Source organism: Excalfactoria chinensis, chromosome 2 (assembly GCF_039878825.1).
Source record: "Excalfactoria chinensis isolate bCotChi1 chromosome 2, bCotChi1.hap2, whole genome shotgun sequence".
Taxonomy (NCBI): Eukaryota; Metazoa; Chordata; class Aves; order Galliformes; family Phasianidae; genus Excalfactoria; species Excalfactoria chinensis.
The window spans coordinates 84,176,791-84,193,455 of NC_092826.1; positions in this window are offsets into that span (position 1 = coordinate 84,176,791).

A 16,665-nucleotide genomic window follows, 5' to 3' on the forward strand; every position below is an offset into this window, starting at 1 on the left:
CATTTTTAATTTAGGAATTTAAAGGTTAAACTAACAAGTGGGAGGATGTTTAAATCAAGAAGGGAAGAGTGGGTGTAGCTGAAGCTTCAGACAAGCACTCTCCTGCAAACGTGAAGGGGTTAAGGTCAGAGCTGACAGCTTTTACACACCTCTGCAAAATAGTGGTTGTCCTGTTCCACTGAGCCTGGTAAAGAAAAGCAGCTGCTGCCTCCACCTTTCTCTACCCTGTGTTTTCCAGGCAGCCAACTGTTACTTATTAATCTGGAGGAGATTCTGTGTCATTAGTGCAGAAGAATATCAAGTGTTTACTAAATTCTCTATATTTTCTTTTGATTTCAGGGTGTTTCCTGTGGTGGTGCTTGGGATCTCTCTATTTGCTCTCAAGACACAGTATCAGAGCTGTATCAGTTTTGAATGAATATAAAGCAAGCCAAAATCTGGGTAAGAAATGAGCTGCATGTTTTAGAGAATGCCTGTGAATTTGCAGTCTGCAAAAGCACTTGTATACTTGGGGACAATAGTAATCATCTCCCCTAAAATCTTGTTTTCTATGTTTAAGGAGAAATCAAACCAATCAGAATAAATTAAATAAAACATACGCTACTGCTGATAAAATTTTGATATATTAATAAGTTATTTCATTGCATGGTACCCTCCAATATCCTCAGTTGCTGCTCTCAATTACTGACGTCATTAGTCTAACATTATTCTGTTCAAAATGTAATAAAACAGTTCCATTAGTGAAGAAGCAACCTAATCACTGAGAAAAGAAGCTTGAGAATGTGCCAACTGACCCTGAGTGATCAGGAGAACATAGGATTTTATTTTATTAATTGGCTATTAGTGCAGACTTCAACATTTTATAAGTAGTAATTGATGTCTATGCAGTGTTTGAACAAACACTACTGTTAGACGTGACCAAGCAACAGTAATAAAACCCCTGGTTTTTAGATAAACATTCTTTTCTTCCGCAAGAAAAGCATTTTATTTATCATACGCCATGAACAAAATCCACTGTGTTACTCCTAGTAAAGCACATCTGTTTAAATCAAATAATTAAACGTAATTCCTGAGATTAAGTAGGAAGCAGCTATATTCCCACCTGGAGCAGCTTGTTTTTTCAAGGTGATTTTGTTGCAGTTTTCCAATGTTGTGGAAACAAATAGCTTAATCAGCTTAATCAGGAATAATAGCGGAGGATCTTAACTTTCCTTTCTCCTCTATCAGTGGAAAGAAATAACACGTGTAATAATGATACCATGATTGTGAAACAATACAATGCATAGATAATGCAGTGATTATTTTCAGTTTGAGAAATCTGGCATGAGTCACAAAGTGCAAATGCCAGTTTGCAATTTCTCAAAGACCGAAGTGAGGTAAGCAGCCCTCATGAACTCAGAACAGCAATAGACAGGCATTGCAGGCTTGCTCCTCTGAAATCCATGGCAGAATTGAGAAATCACAACTGACATTGCACTCTGATCCAGCTTCTTTGGTTTTCTCTCTCTAATTTAAGCAGCTCTGGTTAGCTGTTGTCATGCATGAGCATGAGTGCGTGCATGCACACACGTAGTCCAAACCAAAGCATTCTCCTGTGCACACTTCTACCTCGGGGAAAAGATGCTGGAGTAGATACGCGACAGATGTTAGCATGTTGCCTAATACACTGATGGGAGGCAACAAGATGCCACTCAGATAAATGCAGTGCAGAAACCAATGGATTTGAGCAGTCCTCTTAAGTTTTGTTTGCGGCATTTCATTAGAACCGTGCAAGACAAGTGTGGTCACTTATTGTGATGGTAGCAATAGAAACAGATTGACCTGAAACTCCTTGAAAATCTGTAGTCTGTAGCCCAGTTCCTGCCTAAATTTAATGCAGTGTATGCATTGTTACTCATATGCTTAAGCCTTTTCTAAGTTGGTACCTCTCTGGTAAACTTCTGAGTTGTTGCCCTAAAAACCACCTATCATTAATTGTTGTGCAGCACTCTTCTCAGAAGGTTTTACTGTAAGAAATTTGAACAGAAAGTACTGCTAAAATTTGGTGAGGATGCCCAGCCTCAATGTGCCATTTCTGAGTCCACCTTCTTGCCACATAAACACCATAGAGATCTCGTAGCTTACTCTGTGGGTTCTTTAATAATTCAACTCCTTAATTAAATAATCTTTTCTCACAAACCTTTGAGTGGGAGGTGATAAATGCTTTGCTTTTTAAACATTATGTGGTAAGCAAATGTTTTAAGTCCTCCAAAACAGAAAAAGTACATGGAGAAGGTAGCAAAGGTTTTATCCAAAGTTTCCTGTATTTTCTCTCACCTTTAAAAATACCTGCACTGATGCTGATGTCCTGTGGATGGTTTGAACTAATGTTGCAGAGGTGAGCTTCAGGCTTTCTTGTCTCATAATCAAGTGGAGTATTAAATCTTTTATGCAGATGCTTTTATGGAAGGGTGTTTTACTGAACAAGTTAAACTGTAAACAGTAATGGAGTTTGACAAAAAATTGCCTTCACTCTGACTCCTATGGTGCAACCATTTCTCCAGCCATCCATGGATTCTTATAGGAAATCACAAAATCTGACTTGCAAAGTAATAAGGAGTGGCATGTCCTTTTCTTTTACTTTTTGACCTATCAAAACTATGAAGGAAAGAGAAACTCATATTTTTTTTTCAAATGCACTGCAAAAGGCATTTTGTTTTTGAGATTTTTGTGCTACTGTCTCACTTTAATGGAGGTGTCCTTAAATCCAGGAGCCCTGCGTGTGTCCAGGATACATCCAGGGTGTTAGACCTCCCTTGCTGAAGGGCACTGCAGGATCTCAATAGCAGTTGTTTTGACTTGTATGCATTAACTCTGTCTCTGAAAGACACAGGCTGTGTCAGCTCTTTACTATTGTATTCCATCACTTTGTTTAGAGGTTAATCTTTCCTCTTGACATAGGTAATTTTTAAACTTCAGAGCCAAACGGTCCCTCAGCACTGTGACGTGCTGTAGGGGACATGGGCTGGCACAGAGAAGCTGTGGCTCCAAAAAGAAGTGCCCACAGGCCAGGACAGAAGGGTGGCATTGCCAAGGGACAGCAGAGCTGCCTGCACACCCCTGGGTAAGGCTGGCACTCCTTGGTGGAGGGCTAAAAATGACCAGTTTCTGCTTAGAGCTGCATTTCCACCACAGCATTGTGCAGGGTAACAAGAGAGGGGTCCATTTCCCTCAGGAATCTGCTTAATTGGTTTTGTTAAAAAAGAGAAGAAAGAAAGAAAGAACAGGGTGCTGACAGAGTATTGTTTGCCTGTGTAGACAGGATTGAAATATGTTTTAAATCAGCTAACAGAGCAGCATAGATGCTTGTGTGCCCAGGGAAGGAGGGAAAGAAAAACAGCAAAGTCACACTTACTGATAGATTTTAATCCTTCTCAGACTCACTATCAGCGAGGCTCCTGCTTCTGTTTACCCAGCTGAGGAGGGCGTCTCCGTTTGCACAGATCTCTTCCCATTGTCAATAAAGCAGTGACTAGACAATGAGGCTGTTGCAGAAGAAAGATGAGCTGACTGCAACCAACAAATCTTGCACTCTCCATTTACAGGGCTGTAATTATCAAAGTTTTAAAACACAATGGTATCTGCTGAAAGGGACCATCTGGGTGAAGACCAAGACATCCCAATTAAATGATTGATAAGCAGCTCATGCACTGGCGGAGCACAATACAAGTAATTCTAAAAATGCCACTTGCATTAACAAAAGTGTTTAAGGAGTTTGCAGCGTAAGGTGTGGGAGGGGGAGATCAAGTGCATTTCTGCGATTCAGAATAACAAAGTAGAAATAAGATCAGAGAGCAGGGGGGAAAGCACTCTAAGGGCACTGAGGTGCAGTGGAGGAGCAGTACCTATTTGTGCTTTACAGTCTCTTGTGTGAGGCCAGTGCTAGTGACCTGAAGGTTTACAAGGAAGTGTTAGCATGAGAGGAGGAATGATAAATCTCTCCACACGAGGCCTTGCTAGGCAGGAATGCAAGTTGTCTTACCAGCCTGCAGCAGCAGACCAGCACAAGCATGACACTGGTGTGAGTACTGAGGTGATGGAGAAGTCTGCACTGGATTCCTGCCTCTGCCACATACTTTGGCCTTACCCAGAGGTGGTGCTAAGATGGGAAGTCCATCTGTCCTCTTGTTTCTGACCCTCTTGTTTAACTTATCTACTCATCTCATCTCTTATGGACCTATCTATGATGCCTGGTACAGTAGGACCATCATCTCGTTTGGCACTTCTTCATACCACATTAAGGGGGAAAGTGATTTTGTCCTGTAACACCTTCTAATGATCATTTGCATCTGGATATAGGTATGGTCAAAAGTCTGACTCAGGTTGCCTACAATAGTGTAACCAGGCACTGCTGATATGCTTTACAACAGTTTGCCAGTGTTAGTTCATTCAAAGCCATCCCTAGATTACAAAGTCAGATGCAGGTTTTGTGTGGTAATCTAGGCAGAGTTTAAGACTTATCTTGAATTGCTTTTTAAATTTGCAAAATAGTCTGTTTTGTCTTTAAAATGTTTTTTAGAAATTAAAGGATATAAAATGTTGCCTTTAAAGTTTGGGTCTTGGTTTTAGTGCCACTGTCTAACCTCACCTATTAGATTTTCATCCTACTTGTGGAATCTCTTAACAAATTTCTATTTGGCTATGGACTGTTTTCACCCCCTTCATGTATTTTAACTGAATAGATTGAGCCCTGTGTATCTTTTAAGAAGAAAAATATTTCTGATACTATCATCTTTGTTTTCTTTGTTTCTCCTTGAACCCATCACGGTTTATCAGTGCAGTTACCCACATGTGAGCATTCATGTGGGACTTGTCTGTCATTCTCTGTTCCTGTAGCTGGATTTTTTTTCTCATATTTAAATACAACAATTTTGCAGGGCCACTGAGAGACTTGTCATCTACAACTGTGCATAATTTTCCCTGAAACCTCCTCTTATCTGCAAGCATTTTGGGTAAGCTTTGTTGTCATCTTTTGTTGTCTAGCCTATCTGGCGAAAGTCTAATGGGTCAGGGATAGGATTCCATATGGATCTCAGTAGAAACAAACCTACTCACTGATGTTATCTTCATTTACTGCTGTCCATGAGCCGTGTTTATCTCACATTCTGAATGAATCATAATAGTTAAAATTGTTTTTTTGTTTGTTTGTTTTTTGGTTTTTGGTGTTTTTTTTTTGCTTTCTATTGGTTTGCTGTTAAGTCTTGCAGAAGCTGAAATATGTTCTGTTATACTAATAATGCTGCTTTCATAAGCCAAAATTACAGTTTCATCAAAACAAAATGCTAGGTTAGTCAGACAAGGTCTGTTTCATAAACTTGATTGGAATTTTTAATTATCATCCCATTTGTCTTTATTAATTCAATCCTATTTTTCTTTCTCCCATTATTTTATCTAGTCTGTCAGGACTGTAGTGACCTGGCTCAATTGATTTACTATTTTCTAGCACTGGCACAGTCTTAACTTACTTTCTGTCTAAGTTTCCTCATTGTAACGAGGCTTCTTTAAAATTTGCACTGTGTTAATATTTTGCAAACTCTTAATCAAATCCCCCTTGTACTTTCCCACCATATAGAAGAGAATAACTTTCTGTTGGATTGGAGGGCTCTGCTTTTCCCTGAAGATGACAGCATCTCTTAAGAAGGTGGTAAGTCACCTTGAATAAGAGATCTGACAGTGTCAGAACCTCCAGAATCCATACCGCTAAAGCCACCAGGAACCAAGCTCAGGCATTGGTCGTGTATTCTCTGTCCTCCTTAATTGTTAGCACAGGTTTTGGCTCTGTAATAAAACCCTCTGCAAGACAGTGTGCAGATGCAGTTTGGGTTTCCAGGATTGTCCTCAATAAGTAACCAGATAATACGGGTGAGGCTTTGCCACGTTGGCTCATGTGTCCTCCAGTGCTGTCCTGGGAGGCTTTCTATCTTAACATTCTGCTCTGACATGCTTGGTGCTGTAGTTCTTTGTATGCAGCATCAAAAGGCTGTGGAAAACCTGCTCTGGGAGACTGCGATGCTGCAGCAGTGCTGCAGACATTTTTGAGCAGTCCTGCTCCCCCACACTTGCACACCAAAGTAATTACTTCCCAGTGTCACAGGAGCTCCACATGGTGCCTAGAAGCCCCATGGGAGCAGTGTGTGTCACACAGGTCCCTGGCCTGTTTGTATTTACTGGTATAGGTGACAGCTGCTACAGTAGCAAATGAAGTTTAGGGAAGGCAAGTGTCAGACTCTTTGGTAGACACATCCCAGATCACTTAGCTGCCTGTAAGTTGACATACAGGACTGCCTTTTTACTGTAGGAGCTGCCAGACACCAAGAGAGCTCTCAGACCATGACTGAACAATACATTGCTCATGTGAAACAAGGTGAAATGACAGTATCAGACACTAAAAGATGTTTCTGAATGACTGAATTTAACAACTTTTTATGATGTATTACAGTGGCTTAATCTGCAGGTGACAATGACATTGATTAAGTGTCATGACACGACAAAAAAAAAGATCACACCTGCATGCTAAGCCAGGTGTGGAAATACAACTTCACCCAGAGCAGAAGCTTCAGTGTTGGAATAGGGAAACCCCTCTGTCATGACCTTAACAAGTGCATCAGACATTCATATGAGGAAATAAACAGGAGTGTTGCAACATCTCTTTGCAGTTTATTTCTTCAACTACAGATTTAATTTCTGCTGTGTGTGGCTTGGGCCTCATGCAAAATTGTCTTGTATGGGTACTGGCAATGTTTTCCTGCTGCATCTGCCAGATGAATTAGGTGGAGGATGGTGCCAATTTTACGTGCAAGATATAACTGTTCCTGTCCTCTCACCAGGCTTTCCTCTCAGCCTCTCTGAGCTGGAGAGGACTCAAGAATCATGAGTTCTGATGATCCAGATGTTGTTTTTCACCAGCTTCATCTTCTTCTGCATGTCTGTACATCCTCCTGAAATATATGTTGAAGCCAAATCCAAGTTATTTTTTGCCTTGAGGAGATAAGGAATAGTCAGCACGGATTCACCAAGGGACAATAGTGCTTGACCAACCTCATAGCCTTCTATGATGGCATCACCAGCTGGGTAGATGGTGTGAGAGAGGTGAATGTCATCTATCTTGACTTCACCAAGGCTTTTGATACTGTTTTCCATGACAGCCTGAAAACGAAGCTGAGAAAATGTGGGATAGTTGAGTGGAAAGTGAGGTTGGTTGGTTGGGAATTGGCTGACTGGTGAAGCTCAGAGGATGGTGATCGTGATGCAGAGTCTATTTGGAGACCTGTGACTAATGGTGTTCCTAAGGGGTTGGTGCTGGGTCTGGTCTTGTTCATTATCAGTGACCTCGATGAGGGGATAGTGTACATCCTTAGCAAGTACACTGATCACACAAAGCTAGGAGGAGTGGCTGACACACCTGAAGGCTGCACTGCCATTCAGCACCACCTGGACAGACTGGAGAGCTGGACAATAAGAAACCAGATGAGGGTTAACAAAAGCAAGTGTAGAGTCTTGCACCTGGGAAGGAATAACCACAAGTATTAGTACAGGCTGGGACATGAGCTGCTGGAGAGGAGCTCTGTGGAGGAGTCCTGGTGGATGACAGATTGGCCATGAGCCAGCAGCGTGCCCTGGTGGCCAAGAAGGCCAATGGAGTGTGGCCAGCAGGTCAAAGATATCATCCTCCCCCTCTATTCTGCCCTGGTCAGGCCTCACCTGGGGTACTGTATTCAGTTCTGGTCTCCCTAGTACAAAAAAGACAACCATCTCCTGGTGAGAGTCCAGTGTAAGGCCACAAAAGGGCTGGATCATATCTCTTATGAGGAAAGGCTGAGTGAACTGGGTCTGTCCAGCCTTAGAAAAGAAAACTGAGAGGGGATCTTATTAAAGTTTATGAATATTTTAAGTGTGAGAATCAAAGGGACATGGCCAACCTCTTTTCAGTGGTCTGTGGGGACAGGACGAGGGGAAGCGGCCATAAACTTGAGCACAGGAAATTCTGCACCAATATGCAAAGGATCTTCTTCATAGTAAGTAAGGGTGGTTGTTGATATTGGGAATTGGTTATATGCTCCTAAGAAAAATGGGTTTAAAATGTTTCAAGCATAGGTTTAATGTGGCAACCATATCATTTGAAAGTATTTTGCGATTCATTAAAAGCTCAGTGATGAGAAAGGCAGAAGTATTTGGATGTCGACATTTGTAGATTTGTCCACTTGTTTGTCTTCAGTCTATCTAATTTCTAAAGGTTCAGTAGTAACCTGAGCATTTTTCATAAATTTAAGACAATTGCAAGACAGTTTTCTTCTACGCAGAATACTTTTCTGTGCAGATGGAGCATGGCTGGGCTCTTTTCTCATCTGTTTTCACAGACCTGCCTCAGATTCTCTTTTCTCCAGCAGTTTGTGATCCAGCCTGTTTTACCTAATCTGATCTATCTTTATGCTGCAGTTATCCCCATAGTGCTTCGGTGTCCCAACAGCCTGCCTTTGTTGCCTTTATTTCCCTGCGAGTCCCACTCCTTCAGTCAAGAAAAACCGGGGACGACCATCAGATAAGACCAACAAATCCGGCTTTGCCTGATAATTCCTGTGTAATCATCCTGTCCTGCAGCTTGATGGAGAAAAACACCTTTCAAGTTGGGCCTAGAAAAAAAAGGCAGTCTTTGTGTCCTCCATCTCTCTTGGCCAAGTTCTCATGTGGCCCAGCTGCTGCTGGGAACTGAGGCAGCAAACAGGCTGTGAGACCTGCTGCAATGGCCTTCTCTTCTCCACCATCGCACATTTGCCATCAACCACATGCCCCTCTGGGACTCCTACAATTTCCCCCTCATAGGAAGGTCTGTATTTGACCAAGTGTGTGAGCTTATCTCCCTCTGGTGGCTTGCTGGATCTTGGGTTTGCTCTAGGGCCACCCCATATGCTCCAGGGGTGAAGGCTGGGCCTGCTGCTCCAGAGATTCAGCTGGATCTGGGGTTGCCTGTGTGGACAGCAGACAGCTGCTGGCTTGCTGGATAGCACTCCAGTCAAAGATGGAGCTCCCAAGGTCTTTAGGTGCTTTAATGCATGTGATTATGACCATACAATTCCTTACAACATAGGTACAGCTTCTCAAGGGGACAGCCCCAGAAAGAGTAAGGTTTCTGACTGGGTGGAAATGGTGCTTGCCTAGAAGCAGACCATCTGTTAGGTAGTTGTCCTGACAAATGCCTCCTTTGCTTGTCAGTCAAAAGAAAAAAGGGATCACACTTATGTGTGTGTCAGCCTGACAGTCCCAAAACTGTAGGAATCAGTATGTTTATGTTACTGACATCATGATCATATTTTCCACCTGGGAAATTCCCTGTATTTTTAGAGATAAAGATATACCCTACTTGTAATGTATGACAAAAGCCACACAAACTTTTCTGGAAGTCAAGGACAAAAGCTGAGATGGTAGTCCTGTATTTGTGAGGTCATTTTGTCATGCAGTAAAGCCAAGACACTCACTAGCCTTCTAAGAGGAAAAAGGTCCAGCAAACTTCTCCAGCTGATCTCTTTATCTTTGCTTTATTTCACACAAACACTCCTGCATGGAAAGGGTAGTATCTCTATTGGTTAATTTAAAGATCAATCAGTTATCAACAATATATTCACATGGCTTAAAATATCCTGAATTCACTGAGCAAAAGCAGGTAGATAGGTACAAGCTGTCCAGTTTATTACAAGGTTGCCAGAGCTGAGGTGTACGATGGGCACAGAGCATCTTGCATTCAACATTATATTCAGATCCAATTGTTCACAAAAAAATGCAATTATAGAAAAAATGCCAGCACAAGATGCTATAGAAACCTGCCTTTTTTGTTGTTGTTGTTGTTTTGCCAATTATTATTTCAGATAGGAGACCATATCACTATGGATTCTCAAGAATAAAAAGTAACAGATGCACACTGGAGCAGAAGCATTGATGTTTGATTTATAGCATAGAAGCATTTTCCTCTGCTGCCAGGTGTCTCCTAAGCCTGAGCACCTCCTGCTTTGTTAGCTGTATTCTCCTGTAAACACTTTGTTGCTGCTATTACATTTTCCCATGCTGAATGTCTATCGCAAATAACTTTTTTTCTTTTTTTTTTATGGCATTGGCAGATGGCAATTAGCACCCTTCATATTCTTTCCCCATAACTTCAGCATTTTTTTGCCTGCATCCACTTAACAGCTCCAGGCATGCCAAATCGCACACTTTTGGAGGACTTGTTGCTAGTAGCGGATCTTTGATTCTAAATGCCTAAGTAGTGTCTGAACTATATTTGCAGCAAGTACACGCCTGCCTATTCATGATCTTTTGTATTCAGCCTGGACAACTTGGTGCCAGTGTGCAGCATAATCAGCTTCTCCTTTAGCGTCAACATTCCACAGCTCTTCAGAGAGGAAGGGAGGGGGGTGGGAAGGGCAGTGGGCAAGGAAACAAGGATAGTAATTAAATATGACTTAGGAAAAAATGTCTGAATAGCAAATTAGCCATGCTGTTTTACTAATGTTATTGCTCTCCTTATAAAGTCCCAGCCATGTAATTATTGTGCACTCATAACTCCCACAGACTTTCTGGAGTACTGTGTTGAGTGAGGAAACTGAGAAATTGTCCTCCTTTTTGTGCAGTGCTAGGAAGTGAAAGAACCAACCACAATTCCTTCCTATGAGGATTTCCATTAAATTTAGAAAGAGACATCTCTTAAAAATTCTAGGTTAACTGCCATCCCTGTGTTGGAAGGACATTTGCAGTAACAGGGCCAAGCCTATGGCAGATGTAAGATGGCTCTTGGAGTTAAGTTACACTATGGAAGTCTGATCCATTACACTTTTACTATTATCTGAAGCCACTGATGTGCCAAACAGTGCACATAAAGCCTGAAGAGTTGGAAGCTTGAATAATTATCTGGAAAAACAACGAATAATTTTGCTGTGGCAGTTTCTAACTTGTATAAGTGCTGAGAATGTATCATTTCCAAGCATCTGATCTTAAGTTTTGCTGGTACTTAGTTCTGCAACATTAGATTAAGATATAAGACACAGCCAAATTCAACCAGTTTGATCATGCACATAAAAAGATGATCAGACTTACATTTTCATTCACTTAGATTAAAATAAGTACATTTGGGGTTACAATCGACTGTAACACTAACTTCTGCCTAACTTGTGAGAATGCGCCCATTAGACTCATCACCTCTTAACAGGGAGGTTTTCCTCAGAGAGCTTCTTAATGATAACTACGATGTTCTTCATGTTCTGCTGCAGTGTAAATACAACAAAACAGGATTCTTTTTATAACATCATTCAGTGTTGCAAGAAAAATAAAAAAGGAAACCCAAAGAGATCCTTGCTCTGGTTTGTCATTCTAAACCTTTTCGTCTGGCCTCATTTATTTGGTAAATGTGAAAACCTGAACCTGCTCAGCTGCTAAAAATAAGTGGTTAGAAAAATGGGTGAAAAGCTTGTTCAGACACTGGCATCCAACTCCAGAGCTTGGGCTCACCTTCTGAAAGCGTGCAAATGAAAATCAATTAAAATGGATATACAATTCCCAGTAAGCTGGACTACTAAATAAGAACATAATGTGGATCTTGTGAGGCAGAAGGACTGATTGATTTTACTTTTCCTAAATGCATTTGCAGCTGATTTGCTTAGAAAACAGGATGAGGGGAAACAGCCTCAAGTTGCACCGAGGAAGGGTTAGGTTGGATATCAGGAAAAACTTCTTTACAGAAAGGGTTGTTGAGTACTGGAATAGGCTCCCGGGGTGGTGGTTGAGTCACCATCCCTGGATGTGTTTAAAAACTGTCTGGATGTGGTGATCAGGGAAATGATTTAGTAGAGGGTTGTTAGAGTTAGGGTACTATGTTAGGTTGTGGTTGGACTGGATGATCTCTAAGGTCTTTTCCAACCTGAGCAATTATATGATTCTATGACTGTATGATTCTATGGGTGTTTGTCCTAGAGCAAGTGGTGATAGGTTTTGCGTGTTACTGATTTCCATTGCTCCATTAAAATGGCTCCCTTCTTTTACCATTTTAGTGCTAACACTGCTGCTAGAGATACAAACTGAATCTGACCTCTTCCAGTGCGGTAGATCGTAAGTTCCAAGATATGCCAGAAATCTAAGGTGCTGTGCCTTCTGTCAGACAGGTGAAGTTTTTAATTCCCTCTGAAGAGATGTGTGGGGTTTTCTAGCTGAAGGTGCAAGGGATAACCTGAGTTTGCTCTTTATACTAGAGCCATCTTACCCTTTATCCAACAATTGTCACATTTTCTTCCTTGCAACTTGAAGCTCTATGAACTAGAGAGGTGTTTTACAAGGAGGATTTCTGTCTAAACCTTATTATTGACAGTCTCTGTGGGACATGTCCAGTGTCCTAAGGAAGGAGGTCACTTTCATGACAGCAGATGGGATAAGGCTGTAATATCTTCTGCTGGTCATGTGTCATTTCCCTTCTGTCTTGCTTTGCTTAAGAGGAGTTCGATTTCTGTCTTCTCTGAGTTCTTCTGATAATATAATCTTGTTTGGAAGTCATAAGTGTAGCCATTTCACTATTAAATTTGACCATATGCTTTTTTTTGGTTTGAGAGTAAGAAAATTGGATGTGATCTCTGCAGTGTGCTTTGTGAATGGTAGGTTATTGATTAATCTTCTGTCATACAAATGGTATTTGAAAACAAGACAGGTCTATAATTCTTCTCTTGACTGACAGTTCTGAACTAAGTAAATGAGTTATATTTGTGTTTTGGAGATGAACTGTAAGTAGAAAATGTTCTGGTGTTTTCCCTAGGCAAAGAACTAGAAATCCACAGATGTTAGGACAGCAGTCAAAGTATTTTTGCTTAAGTGAAATGTGGCCCGAGATAAAGAAGTGAATTTGGAGCCTCAAAATGATGACATCTATGGCTCAGTCCCATCAAGCATAACTGAAAACAAATTATGAAGTCCTAGCCCTGAGCACAGAAGGTATTGTTATCACTGCATGAAGCTATCCATCTGATGCTAACCAGCTGGGTGGTACAACACGAGCAGTGGCTGGCATAGGGAACAGAGACCACCTCTTGGTTTCAATGTTGAGACACCCTGTGAACTGAGGATTGCAACATCTGTGCATGCCTTACACACTTATTGTGGCTTTGGTTTTACTTGATTTTGTTTTCCTGAAAAAATTGAGTGTTGGAGATTGGAGCAATACTGCACAGATAACCTGAACAAGCTTTAAACATCCAGAGAAGGCTTCTTATATGTACCCAGTGTACCATGTTATCTTGTCTTGAGGTTTGCCTTAGCAGCAAGTGTATTAACTGTTATTTTCTAGCAAATATCACTGCAATTGTGGCAAAGATCAGAATCTGACTTTCCAGAAGAGGAAGGTTGCTGTGTTATAAAACAAGCTCCCCTTCTCACATATTCACAAGCCTTTTGAACTCTTCAGAAGCTTGCAGTGAATAGGAACTTTCCTCTCTCCATCCTTCCCTGTCTCTGTGAGTCACTAGGGTTTACTCAGTGTCTTTCATCTCAGTCTTGGGTGTCTCAAAGCTCCGACCTTGTTATTCATCTTCTTCATCATCCTACCTTAGCTGCTGTCTCTCATTCTAGGCAGTCCTTTGTTTTCCCACTGAGGTCTCCACAGAAGCTGAATGTAGATGTGCTATGATAAGGATGATTTGCAGAGCTAGGTATCACCTAAATCTTCTGCTGTTCCTTCTGATGCCTTCCTGCCACACTGTTCCCCCTTGTTCTCCACAGGCCAACCTTAACGCTTCTAATACAATTCTCTATATATCCATGCCTGTTTTGAGTTTGATATTGCTTCAGTTAAAAAAATTCACATGATTTTTTCAGTAGTGTGAGACTTTTCATGACAAATGATGAATCACTCAACTGTTTCTGGCATTTTCCTAACACTGCTAATAATTTGGACTTCCAAACTAACTCTGTCAGAGGAAAGCGTGTCTCAGTGCTGATAAAAACAGTCATAAAGAGTGACCAATCCCTCATGTTCAGCTATATAACAACTTTGGTGTTTGTCCATTCTGCAACCATGCAGGAAAGGATTTGCATCAAGCCAGATCAGGAGATCCAAATCTGAGGACCTATTGTCTGAATACACTTTTGTAACCCAGAAAAAATGATACTCTGTGGCATCTTTGATAGTTGGTCGATAAGTAAGCAATAACTGAGGTAGCAAAGCTGAAAATTCAGAGCCTTAGGAGCACATTTTTTATCCCCTGGACATCCTTAGGGCTGACACAAATGCAAAACTAACTCCCTTAAATAAAGGGGAAGCCTTTGGTGTGTGAAATAAATGGCAAGTAACAAAATGTTCCCTGTGCCGACTCAGCTCAGGTGGCACTGGGTGCCCATCTGGAAGGAGCTGAGCAGACAAAGGGCCAGCTGCGTCATCTGCCTAGAGCAGGGTTAAATGTGGGGCTTTTCGAGTAGCAGGAGGGGAGCTTCATCCATTATTAAAACATAGATAATAGAAACTTTATGCCCCACTGATCTTGCATTAGACAACATGAACTGAAAGATGAGGTCTCTGCTAATTCAGTGTGTGGTACCCTTGGGACTGGCTCCCATGTGAGGGGAAAGCAGACAGCGCTTGTCTCATGCTGCCTGGTGTTGATCCCAGCCACCTGAGAGGTCAGCACTCCTTCCTGGCAATGGCTTCCCATGACAGCTTTGCTTCACTAGAGGAATAAAGCTGTCAGCAAGGAGGAGAAGACAGCTGTCTACATGAGCTGGGCCATGGCCATGGGACGCAAAGTCAGGCAAAATGAAGTGATCCCTACCCTGGCCAGACCAAGTGCTTAATGGAAAACACACCTCTGGCTCGCTCCTTTAGCAGTCACCCTAGCAGCAGCACTATTCTCAAACAGAAAGCATCCCACAGGCAAGCTTCTTTCTTCCCAAGGTCTGGAAAATGCCAGATGTGTTTACATTCATTTCTTGAGGAAAGCACTAGGATGCTGTAGGTTGCTCTTGGTAGATAAGAGTAAGTCGGAAAACCCCAGAGTTAGCCTCCTTCTTTCATGCCCTGTAACTTGATACGAGCCTTTTTCCTATTAAAGCACAGGCTTTGAGAAACTCTATCCTATGTACAGCTACAAACAAGTAGAGGAAAGAATTCTGAATGTAATGGGGCTAACAACCTACATCTGATACAAACATTTGATGTAACACAGTCTTCTAAGACCTGCTCCCTCCAAACAGGGCATTCAAGCCCCCATATGGCTCAGAGCTCTTCAAATCAAATATGTGACTGTTGGGGACACTTTGTAATTGGAGGGGGCTGGGGATTCAGGGATTTTAAAAATGTATTTATTTACCTTTTATGTAATGAAAGACTGACACACTTTCTCAAACTGATCCATTCTGTTCTGTCCTATGCAGGGCTAGATATGCTTTGGTAATCTGTGATTTTGGCTAAGATCCTAAACCACTGGCAGTGCAAGTCCTTAGCAGCTGACTCGTTACGGTAGCTTTGGATACCAAAAACCTAAATAATGAAGTCCACATTTTTTATTTCAGTAGGAAAAATAAAGCCATCTGAGCAGTATTTAAAACAAAAATAGATTGAGAACCTCATCTACTGCAAAACTTGAAATATGCTTCACTCAGTTTTTTTTTGTTTTTTTTTTTTTTTTTAATATGCTGCTTTTAATTATTTGAAATAAAAGTGATCGTGATATTCAAGTGGCAATGCTTTTCACAGATTTTTAATATCAGCATTTTACTGAAGACAGTAATATGACAATTCAGAGAATGAAACTGCTCACTCTTATTTCTTATTCACAGCTCCCTTCTAAATGGCACAAGTTCGGCTTTGAGGGGGGTGCCGTTGAAGCGTTGCAATCAGAGACATTAATCTCTGTGTGTATCCCATTAGAAGCAACTACAATTTGAAGCATTTTGAGATGTAGGAACAGATATCTCCCATGTGATTAGACAGAGAAAGCCTCCCTTGTTCTCTCCGAGCACTGTAAAATGGACTCCTGATGTTGTTAGAGCATCCCCATACATGCACTTTTCCTTCCCAGAGAACAGTAACTCCAGAGTGCAGGCATCCAGGGATGCTTCTTTGATTTTGGGAGAGACAGAAATAAGCTCTGTTGCCCTAGAATGTCCTTCATCCTCTCTCTGTATCTCCCTGGAGTTCAGAAGGATACAGTGTTTTAAATAATTGGCCTAATTTTGAGCTTCTGTCCCCACTGCTGCCCCAAGAAGTGGCTTGTACTTAAGCACAGTGACTATGACTACTGTTTCCTTCCAGAATATGTTTCCAGATACTTCTCAGAGCTCTTGTTTGTCTGAATTTCTTCCCCTAATGCATTAAATGATGTGGTCACAAGTGTGATGTGCTTTTCCTTTCATCCTTTCCCCCGTGGGAGAGCTGCATGGGCAGAGGTGGTTTTTGCTTTGGGGTTAGAGTGGAAAAGAAACTTGGCATGTTTTATCCTTATGCCTGTTTTTTTTTTTCCCCTCTTGTTAATATTTATGTCAGGTTTGATTAGCTATTTTATGGCATGTGACTTTACAGAACCGCTGGCAGGTTTGGTCACATCCCCTGGCCAGTACTGGTAAGAAAAAGTGCTATAACATATTACACAAGCTGTGTTTTCTGACAGG